We start from the raw sequence: 22,640 nt of genomic DNA, 5'->3' as shown, positions 1-22,640 counted from the left end.
TCCGGTAATCCCAGCACTTTCAGAGGCTGTGGCAGGTGGATCATGAGGTCCGGAGTTCAAGACCAGCTGGGCCAAGATGGTGAAACCCCGTCTCTACTAAAAATACAAAAATTAGCCAGGTGTGGTGGTGGGCATGCGTGTACTCTCAGCTACTCAGGAGGCTGAGACAGAGAATTGCTTGAACCCGGGAGGCAGAGGTTGCAGTGAGCCAAGATCATTATGCCACTGCATTCTAGCCTGCGTGACAGAGCAAGACTCCATCTAAAAAAATAATAATAATTCTCCCAGTATTTTATTATAAACATGGCAAAAAAAAAATTTTTTTTTTTTTTTTTGAGATGGAGTCTTGCTCTGTCACCCAGGCTGGAGTGTGGTGGCATGATCTCTGCTCACTGCAACCTCCGTCTCCTGGGTTCACGCCATTCTCCTGCCTCAGCCTCCCGAGTAGCTGGGATTACAGGCACCTGCCACCATGCCCAGCTTAAAAAAAAAAAGTATTGAAACAATGAAAGGCATGGAAACTACTTACACTATTTATCAGCTGAATACTATGAGCCTTGCTAACTTGACTCATTTCTTGCATTCATTTCCTTTACCCCCAGACCACAGTCTAATTTGCCACCCAGCAGCCAGAGTGCCTTATATAAAACATAAATCAATTATGTCACTTCCCTACTCAACTCAGAAAAGATTATTCACCAACCTCCTGTTAGTATCCTCCAAATTATACCCAATGCCACCTGAGTGATATTCCTCTACTATCAATCTGATCCTAGTACTCTTTCTTCTCTGAACTCTTATAACAGACTGTGTGTAGACAATTCTTGTACACTGAAAATCATTCATTTTTTGGCCTGTCTTTATCACTATTTAAGAGATACTGAATACAACATTTTTATCTGCTGCTCCTTGAAAGTTCAAATCCCAACAGAGTGATGGGCACAAAGTAGACATTCAAATTGTCACAGAACACTAAACAATATGCAAGTAGGTAAAGGGTGAGGGGAGGATGACAGAGGGACAATGTGTGGGACCACATGCATATGGCACTTCTCCAATCTCCTAAAGCTTGGAAGGCCATATTGATCTTTAGAAATAAGCTTCAAGAAATAAGCTTCGCTATTGTATTTAACAAAGATTTAGGACTGAGACTCACACCTTACTCGTAACTATATCCCCAGCACTTATTACAGTGCCTGCTACATGGGAGATACTCCTTATTTATTGAATGAAAGTTGAATTTCAAATGACAAAGCAATACTATGAGAACCACATTATGCAGACAAGAAAATGTCACAAATGTCTGCTAGCTAATGATAAAAAAATCTAGCAATTGTTAGTTTATTTCAAAACAAATAAGGGCCAGGTGCAGGTGCTCACGCCTGTAATCCCGGCGCTTTGGGAAGCCGAGGCGGGTGGATCACCTGAGGTTAGGAGTTCGAGACCAGCCTGGCCAACATGATGAAACCCCATCTCTACTAATAATACAAAAAATTAGCCGGGCGTGGGGGTGGGCACCTGTAATCCCAGCTACTCAGGAGGCTGAGGCAGAAGAATTGCTTGAACTCAGGAGGTGGAGGTTGCAGTGAGCCGAGATCATGCCACCGTACTCCAGCCTGGGCAACAAGAGCAAAATTCTGTCTCAAAATTAATAAATAATCCCAATGACAGAATTATCTGTACCAGATGCCAGCTTTATATCCCGGCACATTCTTCTACCCGTCATTTTCAAGTCATTAGACAACTCTTAACATAGGACCTCTCAAGGAGAAGTATGGCAATGAATAAATAATGCAAATTATTGGACTTTGGAATTTTGCTAACGTTGGCTTTCAAAATAAAGGGAAAACATGTGTTGCATAATGACATTTCAGTCAAGGATGGACCACATATATGACAGTTGATACACAAGAGTATAATGGAGCTTAAAAATTCCTATCACTTAGTATTTACTATAGAATACTTTTCATCACTGTTTCAATGTACTCCCTCTACTTATTTAAAAAAAAAAAAGAAAAAAGTTGGCCAGGTGCAGTGGCTCACACCTGTAATCCCAGCACTTTGGGAGGCCAAGGTGGCTGGATCACGAGGTCAGCAGTTCAAGACCAGCCTGACCAAGATGGTGAAACCCCATCACTACTAAAAATACAAAAATTAGCCAGGTGCAGTGGCAGGCGTCTGTAATCCCAGCTACTCAGGAGGCTGAGGCAGAAGAATTGCTTGAACCTGGGGGACAGAGGTTGCAGTGAGCTGAGATCGCACCAGTGCACTCCAGCCTGGGTGACAGAGTGAGACACTGTCTCAAAAAAAAAAAAAAAAAAAAAAATTAACTGTGAAATAACCTCAGGAAGGTCCTCCAGGAGGTAGGTATTCCAGAAGAAGGTAAGGCATTGTTATCATAGGAGATGACAGCTCCATGCATGTTATTGCCCCTGAAGATCTTCCAGTGAGACAAGATGTATTGCTGGAAGACAGTGATATTGATGATCCTGCCCTTTGTAGGCCTAGGCTCATGTGTGTGTTTGTGTCTTAGCTTTTAACAAACACATTTAAAAAGTAAAAATAAATAAATAAAATTTTTTATTTATTTATTTTTATTTATTTATTTATTTGAGACAGAGTCTCACTCTGTCACCAGGCTAGAGTACAGTGGCACAATCTCGGCTCACTGCAACCTCCACCTCCCGGGCCCAAGTGATTCTCCTGCCTCAGCCTCCCGAGTAGCTGGGACTACAGGCACCTGCCACCACACCTGGCTAACTTTTTGTATTTTTAGTACAGATGGGGTTTCACCATGTTGGCCAGGATGGTCTCAATCTCTTAACCTCGTGATCCACCTGCCTCGGCCTCCCAAAGTGCTAGGATTACAGGTGTGAGCCACTGTGCCTGGCCATAAGTAAATAAAATTTAATTTTAAATGCTTAAACAATAAGGAAATATTTTTGTTCAGCTGTACAATATGCTTGTGTTTTAAGTGTTATTACAAGAGTGTGAAAACATTTTCAAAAATTAAAAGGTTTATAAAGTGAAAATATAGTAAGCTAAGGTTAATTTATTATTATGAAAGAAAAATATTCTGTATAAATTTAGTGTAGCCTAAGTGTACAGTGTTTATAAAGTCTACAGTAGGGTGCAGGGTATGTCCTAGGCCTACACATTCACTCACCACCCACTCACTGACTCAGAGCAACTTCCAGTCCTGCAAGCTCCATTCACAGTGTCTTAGACAGGTGCACCATTTTAAATTTTTCATACCGTATTTTTAATGTACCTCTTCTATGTTTAGATGCTCTGCAGTGCCACGGTATTCAATACAGCAATATGCTGTACAGGTGTGTAGCCTGGGAGCAATAGTCTATACCATATAATGGCCTAGATATGTCATAGGCTATACAATCTAGGTTTGTGTGGGTACACTTGATGATGTTTGCATGATAACAAAATAGCCTGACACATTTCTCAGAACAAATTCCTATCCTTAAGCAACACATGACTGTACTATACTTGATGCAGTAACCTCAATCAATAGGAATTCTGTGAATATGTCAAAATGCCAAAAAATTCCATAATCTTTTAGGAAACTCCCCACCCAACAAATATTCCTTTCCCACTGAACACAGGAGATTCTTTTTTTGTTGTTTTTTTGTTTTTGTTTTTGTTTTGAGACGGAGTCTCGCTCTGTTGCCCAGGCTGGAGGGCAGTGGTGCGATCTCAACTCACTGCAAGCTCTGCCTCCTGGGTTCATGCCATTCTCCTGCCTCAGCCTCCTGAGTAGCTGGGACTACAGGTGCCCGCCACCACACCCGGCTAATTTTTTTTTGTAGTTTTAGTAGAGACGGAGTTTCACCGTGTTAGCCAGGATGGTCTCAATCTCCTGACCTCGTGACCCGCCCACCTCAGCCTTCCAAAGTGCTGGGATTAAAGGCGTGAGCCACCATGCCCAGCCAGGGGATTCTTAATTATTTCTGAACTCTATCAGTTTTGTATTAGGACATATTATTTAATATTATCAAAAGATAATTCCTCTTAGAGGCATAAATCAGTCAATCAACAAACAATAGGCAATCAGGATTCACTATGTGCCAGGCTGTACTCTGGGTACTGGGGATATGGCTGTGAATAGAATCTCTACCCTCAGGGAGTTTACAGTCTTTAAAGAGTCTATCTGATTTTAAAAAATTAAAAATAAATTAAAAAAAAAAAAAGCAGGCCAGGCACGGTGGCTTGTGCCTGTAATTCCAGCACTCTAGGAGGCAGAGGCGGGCAAACCACTTGAGGTCAGGAGTTCAAGACCAGCCTGACCAACGTAGCAAAATCCTGTCTCTTTGTATTTTGTAAAAATACAAAAATTAGCCAGGCGTGGTGGCACATGCCTATAGTCCCAGCTACTCAGGAGGCTGAGGCAGGAAAATCGCTTGATCCCAGGAGGCAGAGGTTGCAGTGAACTGTGATTGCACCACTGCACTCCAGCCTGGGCGACATAGCAAGATTCTGTCTCAAAAAAAGAAGGGAAAAAAAGAGGGAATAATTAATTATGTCAAATGCTAAGAATTCAAGACAGATATCTGTATAAATGTTAATATTGTTAACAAAAAGATAATATTCTATACTTTTCCTTTCTCAATTTAGAGTATTTGCTAGCTCTGAGCCAACCCACAATCACCCAGCAGAGGCCTTATTTATGAAATAACACAGAAAACAAACTCACTAAAAATGAAAAGTGAGAAGGAAAACTGGCTATGGCTATTTGCCAATAAATAATGGTGATTCCACGTGGCTTACCCCCTTATGCACACATTTCTGGGCTTCTAAGATGCCACCAACTATGAGAAACACCATCAACTTTGCAAAAACTCTTCCAGAGGGGTAGAAGTTATATGCAAGTTCTTATCAATTCTAAGATACACCCCAATTTCATACATTAATTTGGATAAGTGGAGGTGGAATAAATAATAAAATAAATGTACAAACACACTACCGCTTTTAGATGATCTGGTTATCAGAGCAAATACCTGCTAAGAGGTTAACACCTTCTGATCTTGCCTTAGAACATTCATGCCAGGTCCTCCAGTGCCTTAGAAGGAGAAGCAATATTAGAGAAGAGCACTGAGGGAAAGAAGGGCCAGGCAGACGGACAAGAGTGGACCAGGGAAGGGAAAGGTAGGAAGAAGGCACCAACTTAGAGAGTGCCCAAGAAAGAACTCCACCTACTTCGAGATTTGAGCGTTAGAATCCCTTAGAGTGCTCGTAACCTCTGATATGCAGCTGAAAACCATCTGCACATAAGCCAAATATTGCCAATGCCAAAGTTGGCATATCAGATCTATTTTGGAAACCTGCAAACTTCAGGCTAGCCAGATGGAATCTAGATTTCAAAATCTTTTTATATACAGTCTGTTGTTGTTGTTGCTGTTGTTGTTGTTGTTGTTTGAGACAAAGTCTCACTGTGTCGCCCAGGCTGGAGGGCAGTGGCATACAGTCTTTCTTTATTACAAACAGTACTGCAATGAGTAGCAATGTACACATGTCATTTTTACGTGTCCCAGATTACTTTTGGAATCGAGTCCAAAAAGGCGGGAATGTGGGGTCAGGGGATAAATTCTCATGAAATTCTATTACATACTGTAAAATTTTTCTCCACAAAGGTGTGCCACTTTGCACTCCCATGAGCAAGGCATGTGAGTGCCCTTTACCTGCAGCCTTGACCCTGGAGTCTGCTATGAAACCTTTGGACTTCTGCCAATCTGGTGAAAAACAACAGTGAGGGTATAACACGCATTTTTCTTATTATGAGTGAGCTGGGCACCTTTTCACGCATAAGGGCCCCTCGCAGTTTTTTGTTTGTTTTTTTTTTTTCTGTTTTTCATCTTTTCATCTGTACCTATTTTTTGCCCATTTTTCTATCAGGCTAATAGTTATTTTCATCTCAAATTTTAATTTACTCATACACACATGCCACAGAGGATATCAATCCTATCTATATCTATGATACAAGTCACAGTATTTTTTCCAGTTTGTCATTTTACTTTTTTATAGTTTCTTCATACTTTTTTATTTCTAAAATATCAAATGTGTCACCCTTTTCTGTTATTGCTGATGGATTTTCAGTCATTATTAGAAGACTTCCTCTATTCCCAAATTACTAAGTAATTCACCCATGTTTTCTTCTAATACCCATATGGTTTTGCATTTATATCTCAGATCTATTAGGAATTTATCCTGATATACATTGATCTCGCATAATTTTAAAATGCAAAACAAAATGAGATCCTATATTCTCATATCAAAATAGAAAATATTAAGAAGTGTAATACTATCCAGTGCAAGCAAAAGAATGGGAAAACTGGCAACCTCTCCCTCTGCTGACGGCAGGCTACGCTGATGAAACTCTTTGGAAGGCAAAGTAGAAAAAACTATCAAACATATACATGCACGTCAGAATTTCTCCTACATATGCTTGTAGGATACTTACATCACATATCCATACACATGTGTACACACATGCATGCACACACACAAACATATATAAATAATTCTCATTGAAGATTATTGACAAGGCAAAAAACATAAAAAGCCTACCTATCCACTATAAGGAGATTGGTTAAATAAATTATGGGACTGCAGCTGAAATATCATGCCTGTTTTGAAAGCAACATAAATCTCTAAGTGCCAATTTGTAACAATCTCTGTGATAGTATCAGGTGAAACAAAGCAAGGTATAGAAGAATATGTCTAGTATCTACTTCGTGTTTTACAAAGGAAAAAGAAAAAAGGGAAATTCTGTTCTAAGCAAAGAAAATGGATAGAAGTATACATGAAAAACTGGTTTGTCCTTGAAAGCAAGATAAAGGTTCAGTGGGCCCCAATATTGTATTCATGTGCATCTTTTATATTCTTTCTCTTTTTTTTTAAACTTGCATGAATACTACTTTTATAATTTTTTAATGCTTAATCCTGAGAAGGGACACATGAATATTTAATTTATATCTATCTGTACTGTTTGAACTGTTAAAAGCATGCATTGCCCTTTTTTCCCTTAAAAAACTTATCAACGCTTTTTAAATGTTTTTAAGTTTCCCTTTCCATACAGCTTGGAATCAATAGCTTCCTTTTATTTGAAGGGGAGAACATAAACTATTTTCCTGCTGTGATCCATCAGAAAAACAGTGACCTGATATACATTTTCCAAGGGACGTTTCCCTTGCCTGCTAAAAGCTTTTGGACTCACTGAACCAAGAAAATAAATAGTCACCAACAGGAGAAATAAACTATTGTTTTAATCAAAACACTTTACTTTCCAAACTGTTTCTTTATATACAGAAAAATTATTTTTAAATCCAGGGTAATAAAAATCTGATTAGTAATAACAATAATAGCTAACATTATTGAGTACCTATTATACATCCAGCAATAAACTTGGCCTGTCACATTCATTTTTTCGTGTAATCCTCCCATGTTGACCTTCATTTTTATTCCAGTTTTATAGAGGAGGAATCTAAGGTCTAGAAAAGAAAAGTAACTTGCCTAGAATCACACAGTGAGAGGGTGGGCAGGGGTAACAAACCCAGACAAACTGACTCCAGAGACTGTGAATTTAAGGAAATTATAATGGCTCATTAGTGGCTCTTTGCCTATTGATCCAAAAACAATGTAGAGAATATCTACAAACTAAAATAAGTAATATTACATGGCCTTGCAGCTGTCTCATGATATTTCTAAGACTAATAATCGGGCTTCAAAAGCAGCCGTTCTGCTATTTTCAAAATTTCTAAGATCTTGAACATGTCATGTCTTGGCCTTTGGTAATGAGCAGGAGACATGGAAGCAAAGGGAGATTAATAATGAATGCAGGATTATTACCCTAAAGCACAGGCAGACTCTCACAACCACCAATCTGCCCTTCCCCCTGCAGGCTTCTGCATAATGGTGGCATTATAGAAGAGACAGCGTGGTTCACATCAACACTATTCAGGAGAACAAACCTTTATCTTACACAACTGTTCCATTTGAAAATCAACCCAAGAAACAACACGAAACAATAAAAGGAGTCTATTCATGGATTTAAGTAAGGAGGGTATGGAGGTTGATACAAATAAAAATTCAGTAGGAACAAAACAAAGAGAGAAAAGAGTTTCATTGTCTTGAACCCAAAAGCATTTTTTGGGAGTTTCTTTATCACAGAACTCTGGAAGACAAGTCAAGTCCAAACATTTTAAGTGTGCAGTAGTTTACCCATACCCAGAGGGTTTATTTACATAATACAAATCATTGACTGCCTACTAAAAACTGAGAATAGAGTACGCTTTAATAAGAGAATTCGAAAGCACCCTTAAGGTACAACTTGAAAATTAACTTCTTAAAACCAATGAAAATGGTCGGCGCGGTGGCTCACGCCTGTAATCCCAGCACTCTGGGAGGCCAAGGCGGGTGGATCATGAGGTCAGGAGTTCAAGACCAGCTTCACCAACATGGTGAAACCCTGTCTCTACTAAAAATACAAAAATTAGCTGGGCGTGGTGGTGCATGCCTGTAATCCCAGCTACTCGGGAGGCTGAGGCAGAAGAATCACTTGAACACGAGAGGCGGAGGTTGCAGTGAGCCGAGATCGCACCACAGCACTCCAGCCTGAGCAGCAGAGCAAGACTCCAGGTCAAAAAACAAAAAGAAAACAAAATAAAAATTCTGGTCAATAGATTAATTTTTTTCTTTACATTTCATTTATTTTTCTTTATTTAGCCTTACACAATGCTCAGCATGGAGTAACCATGTTTTCAAAATCTGTTTTCTAAAAGGAATAAAAGTGATTCATGATAAAGTATTCTCCTTTAGCCAGCTAGGGTTGGAGCACTGGGAGAACGAGCAGAAAAAGGGGGAAAAAGGAGGAAAGAGTAGAGGAGAAATGAAAGGAAGACATTGACAAAGAGTACCTATGCTCCCATTCTGAAATTCTCAAGAGTATGAACTGGTCCTTTGTATAGCGGTGGTGTCTGCAGAGTGAGTCTCTGACTAAAGGAAATAGAAGCTACTGGGAAGAAGCAGTTATTCTCGGAGATTGCTTATATAATGAGTTTGTTCTCTTAAAATAGTCCTCCCAAGTGCTTTACAGAAATAAGATGAAGAAACCAAGGGTCAGCTTGAAGTCTGTTCATTGTATGAAAGACGATTTTTTCTTTTAAATGAAAAATAATAGCTGGCAAAGCTCTACCACTAACTATTGAAAATTAATTATGGCTATTACCCCATAGCTAAGTAGGCCTGGTCATAGTCAAATCAGGTACAAGACAGACGTTGTACTTACCATGTAGAAAAGAACATTATTAATATTCCCCGTCCTCATTCCAAATTAAATTGCTCTATTGATTTTGACATACAATTATTTCAGAAGTTACTGCATCTAGAGAATCCCTAGGCCGGGCGCGGTGGTTCACACCTCTAATCCTAGCACTTTAGGAGGCCGAGGAAGGTGAATCATGACATCAGGAGATCGAGACCATCATGACCAACATGGTGAAACCCCGTCTCTACTAAAAATACAAAAATTAGCTGGGCATGGCGGCACATGTTTGTAATCCCAGCTACTCGGGAGGAGAATCGCTTGAACCAGGGAGTCAGAGGTTGCAGTGAGCTGAGATCGCACCACTGCACTCCAGCCTGGTGACAGAGTGAGACTCTGTCTCAAAAAAAAAAAAAAAAAAAGAATCTCTAACAAGATATATATTTCTGTATGTTAAAAAAAGTTTTATAAACCAAGAGCCTATATAAACACCAAATGGACTTTACAGGGCCCTTCATGATCCAGCCACCATGCCGCAATCCAAAACCACTGCTCACCAGGCCCATCTTGCAAGCAATGTTACACCCGCAGTGAGCTGTTAGGCCCTTAGGCCTAACATACAAAACTCAAAAACTTAAAAGACCAAAGCTAATAGAAAAAAAAGGGCAACAAATATGAACTGAGAGTTCATGAAAAAATGAAACACATGGTTCTTGAACATACAAAGAGATGTTCAACTTCATTCTTAATAAGTGAAAACTAAAACTGCACTGTTTTTTTAAAAAATACTATTTTTCACTTACTAGACTGTCAAAAATCCAAAAGTTTGATAGCACACTATACTGATGTAACTGTGAGAAAACAGTAATCTTCATGCTTTGCTGGCGGGCATAGGTACCAGATCGCCACTTAAGGAGGTAATATGACAGTATCTACTGAAATGGCAGGTGCATATTCTCAGACCTAGCAGTTCCCCTATTAAGAAGTTAGCGTACTGCAAACATACAGGTATTATTTGTAATAGTAAAAAATGACTGGTTACAAATATTTTAGTACCTTCAGAACAAATACTCCTATAAACAAATGAATAACCTCTAAGTTCCAATGCAGAAACATCTCCAGGTCATATTGTTCAGAGAAACAAAATAAGACAATAAAAATATATACAGTAGGCTACCCCTAGGGATGAGAAGGGGAAAATCTAGAACATATAATCACATTTGCTAGTATTTACATAAAATTTTTTTGGATGTGTATCAGAAACGCATAGCAGTGGCTATATGCTGGGACTGGGAGAAGGGAGTAAAAAAGAGTTAACGGGAAACAAGAGGAAAACTTTTCCTTGTATGACTTCTATTTTCATTTAGAAACTATTCTAAAAATTAAATATTTTTAAAGTAAAAGGCAATCATAAAAACTGTAGCTTTTCTTAATACATCTTCCTGCTATCTCCTCATTTCTTTTTTGTTGTTGTTGAGACAGAGTTTCGTTCTGTTGCCCAGGCTGGAGTGCAGTGGCACAATCTTGGCTCACTGCAACCTCTGTCTCCCGGTTCAAGCGATTCTCCTGCCTCAGCCTCCTGAGTAGCTGGGACTACAGGCACCCGCCACCACGCCCGGCTAATTTTTGTATTTTTAGTTGAGGTGGGGTTTCACCATGTTGGCCAGGCTGGTCTTGAACTCCTGACCTCAAGTGATCCTCCCACCTCGGCCTCCCAGAGTGCTGGGATTACAGGCGTGAGCCACTGTGCCCGGCCTTCCTCATTTGTTTACTCCCCCTTCATTATCAAACATCTCGAAAGAACTCTCTCTATGCATGAGCTATATACTCTGTCACCTCACATTCACTCATCTACCACTTCATTTTGGTGAAGACCCTCAACTACCCACCATGTCCCTAAAACTGCTTTCATCAAGGTAACTGACACCATAAACATTTGGCAGAATGCACAAAGCAGTGAAACGGTCCTTTCTTCTTTCTTTTTTTTTTTTTTTTTTTTTTTGAGACGGAGTCTCACTCTGTCACCCAGGTTGGAGTGCAGTGGTGCAATTTCCGCTCACTGCAACCTCCGCTTCCCGGGTTCAAGCAATTCTCCAGCCTCAGCCTCCCGAGTACCTGGGATTACAGGCATGCACCACCATACCGGGCTAATTTTTGTATTTTTGGTAGAGACGGGGTTTCAGCATGTTGGCCAGGCTGGTCTCGAACTCCTGACCTCAGATGATCCACCCACCTCAGCCTCCCAAAGTGTGGGATTACAGGCATGAGCCACTTTGCCCTGCCAACAATCCTTTCTTTATGTTATCAACAGCATCACTCTCCCGGGCCTTCCTACTTTATCCATCTCCCTCCCCCATCCCACCTCTCAGGACTCGGAGTTTCAGAGGACCTAAATTTGGATTCCCTTCTCTTCTGTGTACTAGATGATCCCATCCACCACTCCCATGGTTTGAAATACTACCATTTGGCTGAGATGATAGCCCAATTTATACTTCCAGTTCACACACGCATCTGAGCTCACTATCCAACTCACCTAAGAACGTCTCCACCGGAATGCATCACAGAAATACTAAACTTGACACAAATAATTTCCAAAATTGAACTCTCAAATTTTCACCCTGTATTCATCAGGTTCTAGTTAGGAAAAAAGAAACCATTCTAGGCATGAAAACAGATAAAAATTAACAGAGAAATGTGGTTACATGGGCAATAGAAGATCCAAGACCCCAAACAGGGAAAGGGAAGGAACCCCAAAATGAACAACAGCAGTGATGGGGCTCAGAGCACACTACCCCAAAATATACCACCTCAACATATTGAGTATTTTAAACTGAAGAGATCTGAAAAATAGCAGAAGCAGGAAGGTCTCTCTGACCTTGTCCCTCTTGTCTCCCCTGAAACAAGTCATAAAACCTAGAAGAAAATTTCTGACCTTCCCCTGAAGCAGGTTATAAGACCCTCATTTGAGACATGCCTTCCCTATACCCAGAGGAAAGGAACATCCTTATCTCTGAAGACGAGGGGACACAGAAGAATCTGGCAAAATCAGGTCCTACTACGTTTCCCCCAGTTTATTACCATTAGATCACACTCTTTTACCCTACCGTATTTCTCCACGGCTCTCCACTCTTCTTCAAACCTACTATAAAAAATACTAAAGTTTAACTGTTTCTTTGGGTCTTCATTTCCTTGTGAAAGTTCCCATGTCACATAAAACTTAAATAAATTTGAATGTTTCTCTTCTGTTAATCTGTCTTTGGCAATTTGATTTTCAGACTCAGCCAAAGACCCTAAGAGGATGGAGGAAAATCTTTCCTCCCTTTTCCCAGCAGGCAGCTACTACCAACCTAAGGGCTGCGGAGACCCACTAGAAGAGGTGGTACAGGTTGAGTATCCCTAATCTAAAACTCTGAAATCCAAAATGCTCCAAAATCTGAAACTTTTTGAGTAACCACAGGATGCTCAAAGGAAATTCAACATTTTGGATCTTCAGATTAGGGATGTTCAACCAGTAAGTGTATAATGGAAATAGTCCAAAATCTGGAAAAAAAAATCCACAATCAAAAACACTTCTGGTCCTAAGCATTTGAATAAAAAATACTCAACCTGTATTATAAGAGCCCAATAGCTGGGATCATTTGACAGGGGCTAGAATAGCAGGAGTTGCCCTTTGGGACCAGGGAGTGCAAAGGAAGGAAGGAGCTCCCTGATAGCTGAAGCCACAGGCATGAAACTGCCACTTCCTGGGACACCACCCGGAGTAAAAAGTGAGGCAGAAAAATACCCTACCTTCTCCCTACTCCTACCCTCCAGTCTTCCATCAGTGCCTCCAATTGCCCAGATCTACTCACAAAAGCCGAATGGTAAGGATACCTATGAAATGCAATACAAAACAGGACTGAGAGGGTCAGAGAATTGGATTTGAGACCTAATAGGCAAACGACTAAACCTCACTTCTTCCAGTGTTCTACAGTTCCATAAATGGCATATCTCCCCACATGGTAAAACCAGAACCCTAGGAATCATCCTTTTTTTTTTTTTTTTTTTTTGAGATAGAGTTTTGCTCTTGTTGCCCAAACTGGAGTGCAATGGTGCAATCTCGGCTCACTGAAACCTCTGCCTCCCAGGTTCAAGTGATTCTCCTGCCTCAGCCTCCCAAGCAGCTGGGATTACAGGCATGAGCCACCACACCTGGCTAATTTTGTATTTTTAGTAGAGACGGGGTTTCACCATGTTGGTCAGGCTGGTCTCAAACTCCTGACCTCAGATGATCCTCCTGCCTCGGCCTCCCAAAGTGCTAGGATTACAGGCATGAGCCACCACACCTGGCTGGAATCATCTTTAATCATTCCTTTCCCCTCACCATCTTCCACGGCAAATCCAACAATTCCCAATGTATTTTATCTCCAAAATAATGTGAAATACATCTGCTACTTATCACTACTACCACCACTCTTGTATAAGCCATCATGTCACACCTAGACCATTGCAATAATCTCCTTTCTCCCTATGGTTTCCCTTAAGGCAACTCAGGGAACTAGCAACAAACTAAAGGAAAGCAAGAGTTTGTTTTAATAGTCATGGATAATCTGTACATATGCATAATTGAAAACTGGGTCAATAAGATACATACTATTTGCAGCTAGTTGAACATTTATTTTGATGAAAGAGAAAATAAGTCGTTATTGAGAATTTACTACACATAAAATAATAAAGTTGTTCCAAAAATTCAATTGTATCCATAAATTTGTATGTCCCCAAAAAACCTCCTTCCTTATTCAAATATTTGGAAAGTGATACACTGAAAATAGTTCTATTTAGTAAAGGAGCAGGCCCTAACCAAGAGAAAACCACTCACTAGCAAACTGCCAAAACATCTGGTTTCCATTCAGATTATACACAACCCTTAGTTGTTTGGCACAAATCAATAACACAAGTCATCTGCTCAGAATGGTACAGTTCCAGGATCAGCACCAATTCTAGAGTATAGAATTTTAAAGAGACATCTTAAAAGAGATCTTTAGATTAATCTGCAGAATATTATCTCCAATATAAGAACCACTTCTAGATTTTGACCTAGCAAACTTACTTGGTCAAAACAACTACCAATTTCATAATTAAAAAGAAAATACTATCACAACTCAATAATAAAAAGACAAATAATCCAATTTAAAAATGGGCAAGAGATCTGAATAGACATTTCTCCAAAGACATATAAATAGCCAACAATCACATGAAAAGAGGCTCAACATCACTAGCCATTGGGGAAATACAAATTAAAACCACAATGAGACAGCACTTCACATCCACTAGGATGGCTATACTTTTTTAAAGGTAGTAATTGTTGGCAAGAATGCGAACTGGAACCCTCATATGCTCCTAATCAAAATGTAAAATGGTTTGGCTGCTTTGGAAAATAATCTGGCAATTCCTCAAATTGTTAAACAGAGAGTTAACATATAATCTAGCAATTCCTCTCCTAAGTATATACCCCAGAAAAATGAAAACGTGTTCACATAAAAACTTGTACATCAATGTTCATAGCAGCATTATTCCTAATAGCCAAAAAGCAGAAACAACCCAACGTCCATCAAGTGATAAATGGATAAATAAAATGTGGTATATTTATGCAATGGAATATTATTCAGCACTAAAAAGAAATGAAGTGCTAATAGACACAACATAGGTGAATCTTGAAAACATTATGTAAGTGAAAGAGGTCAGGCACAAAAGAACATAGGTTGTCTGATTCTACCTCAAAGGTATGTCCAGAAGAGACAAATCCATAGCACAGAAAGTAGACTGGTGATTGCCTAGGGCTGAGAGGGATAGGAGGACTGAGGGGGCTCAGCTAAAGGATGTGGAGTGTCTTTGTGTGGTATTGAAAATGTTTTAAAGTGACTCTATGAAAACTGTGTATTTCAAATGAGTGAATTTCATGGCATAGGAATTATTATCTCAATAAAGCTGTTAAAAAACAAAAACAAAAACAAAAACCTAGAGGTACGCTGGAGCCACATCGTCACCACTGTTCTCATTTCTGTGCCCACTGCCTAAATGTATCTTCCACCTGTCTGCCCTAACCAATTCCTGCTACTCATCTTTCATACAGCAGTGTACACACCACCTACCCCAGGAAGCTTTCTCCACTCTCTTCAAAAAGGAAGGCACTGCTTCCTATGTGCCCACAGATGGGCTCGTGGTACATCCTGGCAATGATTCAAAAATAAATAATCCCTCGATGAACTAAGCAATCTTTAAGTCTTCAGAGCCAAACTCAGGAGATAGAACAGACTATGCTATTATTATTGGAGAATGAATAATAAAAGAATACATGAATGAACAAACAAGCAAGACCAAGAAAGCAGAAAGGTAACTTAATGAGTAGTCATCATGACCGAGGTAGGAGGAAAACAGACTAGTTGTCAGCAATCAAAAATTAACACTAAACAAACACTCTCAGCAGAAGCCGGGGTTAAGCTCTGACAGAGAGTCTGGTATTTCTTGGAGGGGATCTTCTTGTTCTAACAGAAACATGGATAGCAACCTTTCATTCTCTGAAGCAAAGATGGTCTCCAACTTACAATAATTTGACTTATAATATTTCAACCTTACAATGGTGCAAAAGTAATATACATTCAGTAGAGCCCATGTGTCAAATTTTGAATTTTGATCTTTTTCAGGCCAGTGATATGCACTACAACGCTCTCTCGAGATGCTGGGCAATGAACCACTGCTCCCAGTCAGCCACACGATCAAGAAGGTAAACAACTAATAATTTACTGTGGACTGTTTTGCCAGATGATTTTGCCCAATTATAGGCTAATTTAAGTGTACAAGCACATTTAAGAGAGGCTAGGCCAAGCTATGATGTTCAGTAGGTTGGGTATATTAAGCACATTTCCAACACATGAATTTTCACTTTGCCAGGATGTAACCCCATCCTAAGTCAAGGGGCATCCATGTTACACACCAATTTTAAAAATGCACTTACTAAAATATCATTAAAATGTTTTCATTTAACAGATGTGATGAATGCATACAGTATAATATAGACATGCAAAAGAAAAAATAAAAGAAAATGCACCAAAATGTTTACAGTTGCTATATTTAGATACTGGAATTCATGCTATACAGAACAGATCTTTTCAGATTCTAGATGCTTCCAGGCATGAGTTTGGGCCTAACATGGTAAGTCTTCTTCCCCAAGCCTGAACCCTACCATCTAGAGGTTTTTACAGGTCTCTGGAGACATGTCCTGTAACATCTGAGTAGTTCATCTGGAAGGGCTGACTCAGAGAACTGACTTAGGCCCCATAGTCTTTTTCATCCAATTATTCAGCAGAGGACCAGTCTGGGACCTGGCAAGCTGAGGTTCTAACATTTGCCTTGAAGAAGGCTATTTTAAGAGTTCAGAGATTAGATTTAAAGGAATACACCATTAATTATGGGGAAATAGAGGCTCAAGTGGGGAAGAGATGGTTGCAAAAATAAAAGAACTTACTGACTGACTAGACATGGGAGATGACAGAGGGAAGAGTTAAAAGTTTCCAATCTACAAGGCTAATACAAAGAGTGACACCAGTAACATAAATGGAAGCTCTAGGGAGGAGCAGGTCAGGGAAGAAGAGTGTAACTTGAGTATTAGACATGTTCACTTTGAGATCCCTATCCAGTGATATATGCAAGCAGAACTGTGCCACAAGCAATTGTAGATGCATGAAAGAACTCATGTTAAGGCCAATGAAGCTGATGTCACCAAAGATGACAGACAACAGGCACTGGGGTGGGGAGGACAGTTGTACACCAGAGGTAAAAATCATCTAGAAGGTGGCAGTATGTCACAGAGGTGTAACAGGTGGGCAGAACTTCAAAAGAGGAGTGTTTACCTGGTTGAGTAATAGTGACAACACAATGGACATAAGCGGCAGCAAAAACAAAACTACGCCGACCTCTTATCTGACTTATGACTCAGAGGGAATTTGCCTACAAATCACAAGTGCAATTAAAATGCTTGACTTAATTTCCTATACATTTCAATTTTGACTAGGTAATAAATTAGAACTAAATAACCACATTTGCATAGCATTTTCCCACTTGCAAAGCATTTTCAAATGCATTATCTCATCTGAGCTCCCCAACAACCCCATGACGTAAGTATTTATAACCCCCATCTTATGGATGAGGAAATAGAAATAGAAAGAGATGTTGTGACTTGCAAAGAGGTGTCTTAAGCTGGAAACCAGAAGGCAGTGCCAGGATGGATCTTTGGCTCTACAGGCTGAACTGAAGCAAGCTGATTCTATCTATGCTAGCTATTTGCCATCTGACATTAGGTACTGTGATATGGGATGTCTTCACTCCCATATTCGGGGATTATTTCTTTCAAAATATCCAAAACAATCAGGCTTTGCACATTTATTCCAAGGATTATAGTCACCCGATTTTTTCTAAGAAAAAAATTTTACATTTCAAATAATTATCTCTAACCACTCTTCATGAAAAGGTAGAAAAAAAAGAGGTGAAAAAGCAAACAACAGGGGGCTGATTAAGAATATCAAGAGGGACTGCAGTTCCTTTTACCTCCCTACGCTTCTAGACAAATTCAGCATAAAGACAATAGGTGGGACTGATAAAAGCAGGCGGCTGAGCTGGGGGAAGGCAGAGAGCAGCCTTAGGAAACGTGATCAGAGCCCATCCAAGGGGAAGAGGGTGTCAGGGCACACACAGGATGAGGAAGGCCTCTGTATGGGAGGGTGACTCAATATGGGCTATCAATGCCAGAGACACAAGGAGGGCTGGGCTGGCCACAGAGAGGGGCAGTTTGGCATAAGGTATCAAAGTCTGAGCAGGGACCTGGCGTGGTGGCTCACACCTGTAATCCCAGCACTTTGGGAGGCCGAGGCAGGCGGATCACTTGAGGTCAGGAGTTTGAGACCAGCATGGCCAACATGGTGAAACTCTATCTAAAAATACAAATCTCTACCTAAAAATACAAAAATTAGCCAGGTGTGGTGGTGGGTGCCCACAGTCCCAGCTACTAAGGAGGCTGAGAGAAGAGAATCGCTTGAACCCAGGAGGCAGAGGCTGCAGTGAGCCAAGATCATGCCACTGCACTCCAGCCTGGCAACAGGGCAAGACTCTAACTCAAAAAAAAAAAAAAAAAAAAATTTCGAGCAGGGTGAGAGCATCCACCAAGACAGGCAGCCCAGCACAGAGTCTCAGAGCCCAAGAAGAACATGGGGCATCTCTGCAGGGGGCAACCAGCACAGGGTGACAGAGCTGGAACACAATGGGATGGGCATCTGCATGACAAGGCAGCCTGGCCTGGGGTGTCAAAGACCAGGAGGTGAAAAGGGCATCCACATTGGGCAGGAGAGCAGAAATGGAGCGAGAGAGGTATCACTCCCAGGCAGCAGGATGGCATGTGCAGGTTCAGAAGAGCCTCTCTACTGGCTGTTAGAACCAGAAAGGGTGAAAAGGGCATTCCTATAGAGGGACAGCAAGGTGCAGAGCACAGGAATTCAAGGGGGGTGAAAGTTTGAAGAGGAAGGGGAAATTTACATAGCCTCAAAGAACCTCCTCACAAAATACATTTAACTGCAAAGAGGAGAAAATAACCTTACAGTGGAGAAACCTGGCAGATACCACCTTAATCAACTGATCAAAGTTAACAACACCAATAATAGGACAAATCAAAGTCAGGTGTCACTTGATAAGATGCACTGAGAGAGAAAAAAAAGCATCACTTCTGAAGATCTTCCTGCCAAAGATGTATAACTTGAACCTACTCATGAGAAAACATCAGAGAAAGCCAAATCAAGGGACAATCACTCAAGTAACTGGCCTGTACTCTTCAAAAAATGTCAAAGATATAAAGGCAAGTAAAGAGAGAGAAACTAGTCCTGATTAAAGAAATCTTAAAGAGACATTTCAAAGGGAATCCTTTATTTTGCCATAAAGGACATTAAGGGAATAAGATGAATGAAGTCTGAGGATTAGGTGGTGGTAATGCCTAAATGTTATTTCCCTGTTTCTGATGGCTTTGTCATAGTTGCGTAGGAGAATAATTTTATAGGAAACACACAATAAAGTATTTGGGGATGACAGGGCATCAAGTAAACAGCTCACTATCAAATGACTCAGAAGGCAAAAAACAAAAAAAAAAAGGGTTTTGTACTATTCTTAACAACATTTCTGTAATTTTTTCTTCTTTTTGGTTTTATTTTGAAATGAAGGCTAAAGAGGCAGGCTGGCTGCTCTGCAATATAAGAATATATAGCTGTCACCGGAAAATTGCAAGAGCATAGAGGGCACTATAAAACATACAACATGACTCTTAAACCACATGAAGTATTTTTTTTTTCCCTGATAGTAACATAAGGGTCGGTTTTATGGGAACAATATCAGTGGCAGGACCAACAAAGATACTGACAAAGTATGCTTTTTAAAAATGTTTATGTTAAAGGAACATTTATTTTAAAAGCCAAAATAAGAAAGAATAGTCACATGTAATTATGTTAATAAATCTTTCCCTAAATAGAGAAATACATGAAGTTGATTCAGAGCCAGTTAATGACTTTGGTGCCTTAAGTATTGTATGTCTGAGACAACATTCAGACTTTATCATTCTAAATCACATACTACTCTATTTCCAGCGTAAAAAGAATAATCCAGTCTCCCTTCACAGTATTTTTAATATCTACAAAGTATCCAATACCCATTCAAGGTAAAAACACTCAAAAAAACTAGAACTACACAAGACTTACCTCAAACACATAAAGAGCATCTACCAAAAAATCCTAGAGGTAACTTCAGACTTACTTATTGAAAGGCAAATTCTTTCTCCCTAAGATTAGGAACAAGGTAGGGATGACCACCCTCACCACTCATACTCAACATAGTACAAGAAATTATAGCCAGGAAAATGAAGCAAGAAAAGGAAATAAAATGCATATAGATTGGAAATGAAGAAACAAAACTGTCTCTTTTCACAGATAATATGATTGTCTATCTAGAAAATCCCAAGGAATTTACAACAACAACAACAAAAAACTCCTAGAATAAAGTGACTTCTGCAAGGTCACAGAATTTAAGATTGACAAACAAAAATCATGACCTTTGTATACTAACAACAAATGAAACAAATTTTAAAAGGCAAATGCCATTCCAATTATACTTCTTTGCTCCAAAGAAAATGAAATATTTAGGTATATAGCTAACAAAACATACACAGGATCTACATGCTAAAAATTATAAAATTGTGTTGAAAAGAAATTAAAGTCTCTCCAAATTATCAGAGGAACTTACCAAATTCATGGATTGGAAGACTCAACATAGTAAAGATAACAATTCTTCTCAGATTGATGTATAACTTTAATGTAATTCCTATCAAAAATCCTAACAAGGTTCCTGGTAGGCATAAACAAACTTATTCTAAAATTTATATGGAAAGGGGAAGTCCTTAAAATAGCCAAAACAATTGGGAAAAGAATAAGGTGGAAGGAATTGGTCTACCTGACTTATTATATAGCTACACCAATCAATACTTTCTGGTCAGATGTGACCAAGGGAAATCCTCCCAGGGATCATAAATAAGTACAGCAGATTGTTTAAGGAATTTCACCCACTGCCAGATCAGGCAATCTTCAATATTCTCATCCTACAGAGTATGGTATATTTGTGGACCAATGACTATTTTGAGTTTCTAATTCTCCCCTTTTCTAAGGGAAAAGATTTATTCAAGTTATCTCATTCCTTTATCTAGTAGTTTTTGATGTGCTGGAAGTATACATTTGTCTTCTTAGCTCTAGGTCACCAGAGAACAAGAAGCTACAACCGGACCTGATGGAGAAAACTATGTATCAAGCAGACATTCTGGACTTTGAAGTAGATGCAATTATGTATAAGAACAGGTATCATCTCCCTGGGAAAGATGGTGACTGAATTCTCTATAAAATGTATTCATAAGAAGGATATATTCGGATTTTGGCTAGCCAAAGAGGTAGATTTTGCAGCAAACCCAGAATGTATTTCCAAACTCCTTCTCCCTTCCCCGTCTACATTAGAGGCTAGAAAAGCCAACTCCCTTTCACAGCCTTCCTTCCAGATAGAGGTGGCCATGTGAAACAGTCTGGCCATAAGACTTAAGAGGAAGACTGTTGTACTACACAGCTTCCAGGAAGGCTTTTGATTCCCTGGGAAAACAGAGATGCTGTTGTTGAGAAAGGTGATGCCTACAGCAGGAGCAGCCATCCTGCAACAAGGAAGGAAAGGCCAAGAAAATTACAGAACAATAGCCCTGCCATTACAGAGCGGCTAAGTCAACGTTGGCAGATATCTACCCTCAAAATGTAAAAATAAATCCTCATTAGTTTAAGTCACTATTGATTGGGTGTTCTGTTACATACAATGAAAAGTATCTCTATATCATCTAGTAATAAGTTTTAAAATATTAATGGTGATTTACTATTAACACTAATACAACAAATAACTAACATTTCTAGAGCCTTTTAGTACTTTCATAACATATATTCATGACATTAACATGTTATATATTCTCATGTATTATTTCGCTTAGCCTCTCTGGATCTCATTTCCTTTCTCTCATTCAACATGTATTTTTGAGCACCTACTATGTGCTGGGAAAAGAGAGGAGGATCAAGGTTTTAGTGAGGGTCTCTGCTTCCGTCTAGCCAACTTTCTAGCAGGAAGCTTATTTGCAAAATGGGACAGATGAGGGATGATGTCTCCTAACACCAATATTTATGAGGCAATGAAGGTAAGTTCTGCACATAACAGAGGGATTGGGAAAAAAAAGAAGCTATAAAGGAAGAGGGCTTCTGAACAATGAGACTAACTCTAACTCAGTGAGTCAAGGAAGAAAAAAAACGTAACAAAAATGAACTTAGAAGTAAAATAATTACAAAATAAAAGAAGTAGGGGAAAGTAAACTTATTCATATCCGTGGGACCCACGGATTTGGAGTTACTTTTGGGACCCACCCAAAGTAACTCCAGAGAAGAAAACATAGATCCTAGTTAGAATTTAATGGCTGGGGATGGGGGGATCACAAGAAAGGCAGATCTTGCAGACAGCATTATTGTCTTAAGCCTAAGCTAGTAAGAAAGAGTAATAAGTTAAAACTGGTCAAAGGGGTGCAGAGTTTCCCAATTACAATTTTACAGAATCTGACCTTTTTTTTTTTTTTACATAACAGTCTACATTTTCTTCTAAGATGATAATCTATAATCTTTACTACAGCAAAATCTGTTTTATGTTGAGCTCTACCCAAAAGCAATTCATTGACTGTCAATGCCTTATTTCCACCTAACCCAACAGGGAAAATAGATCTAAATATTACAAA

The 22,640-nt window shown here is 39.5% G+C and overlaps 1 protein-coding gene across 4 annotated transcripts in view; it reads right to left on the bottom strand.

Moving 5' to 3' along the window:
- CDKAL1 (CDK5 regulatory subunit associated protein 1 like 1) overlaps positions 1-22,640 on the bottom strand; it is a 701,044-nt gene that overhangs the window by 589,199 nt on the left and 89,205 nt on the right. The window lies entirely within an intron of this gene.

This window comes from Pongo pygmaeus, chromosome 5 (assembly GCF_028885625.2).
Source record: "Pongo pygmaeus isolate AG05252 chromosome 5, NHGRI_mPonPyg2-v2.0_pri, whole genome shotgun sequence".
Taxonomy (NCBI): domain Eukaryota; kingdom Metazoa; phylum Chordata; class Mammalia; order Primates; family Hominidae; genus Pongo; species Pongo pygmaeus.
This window is presented reverse-complemented; position numbering and strand designations above follow the sequence as displayed.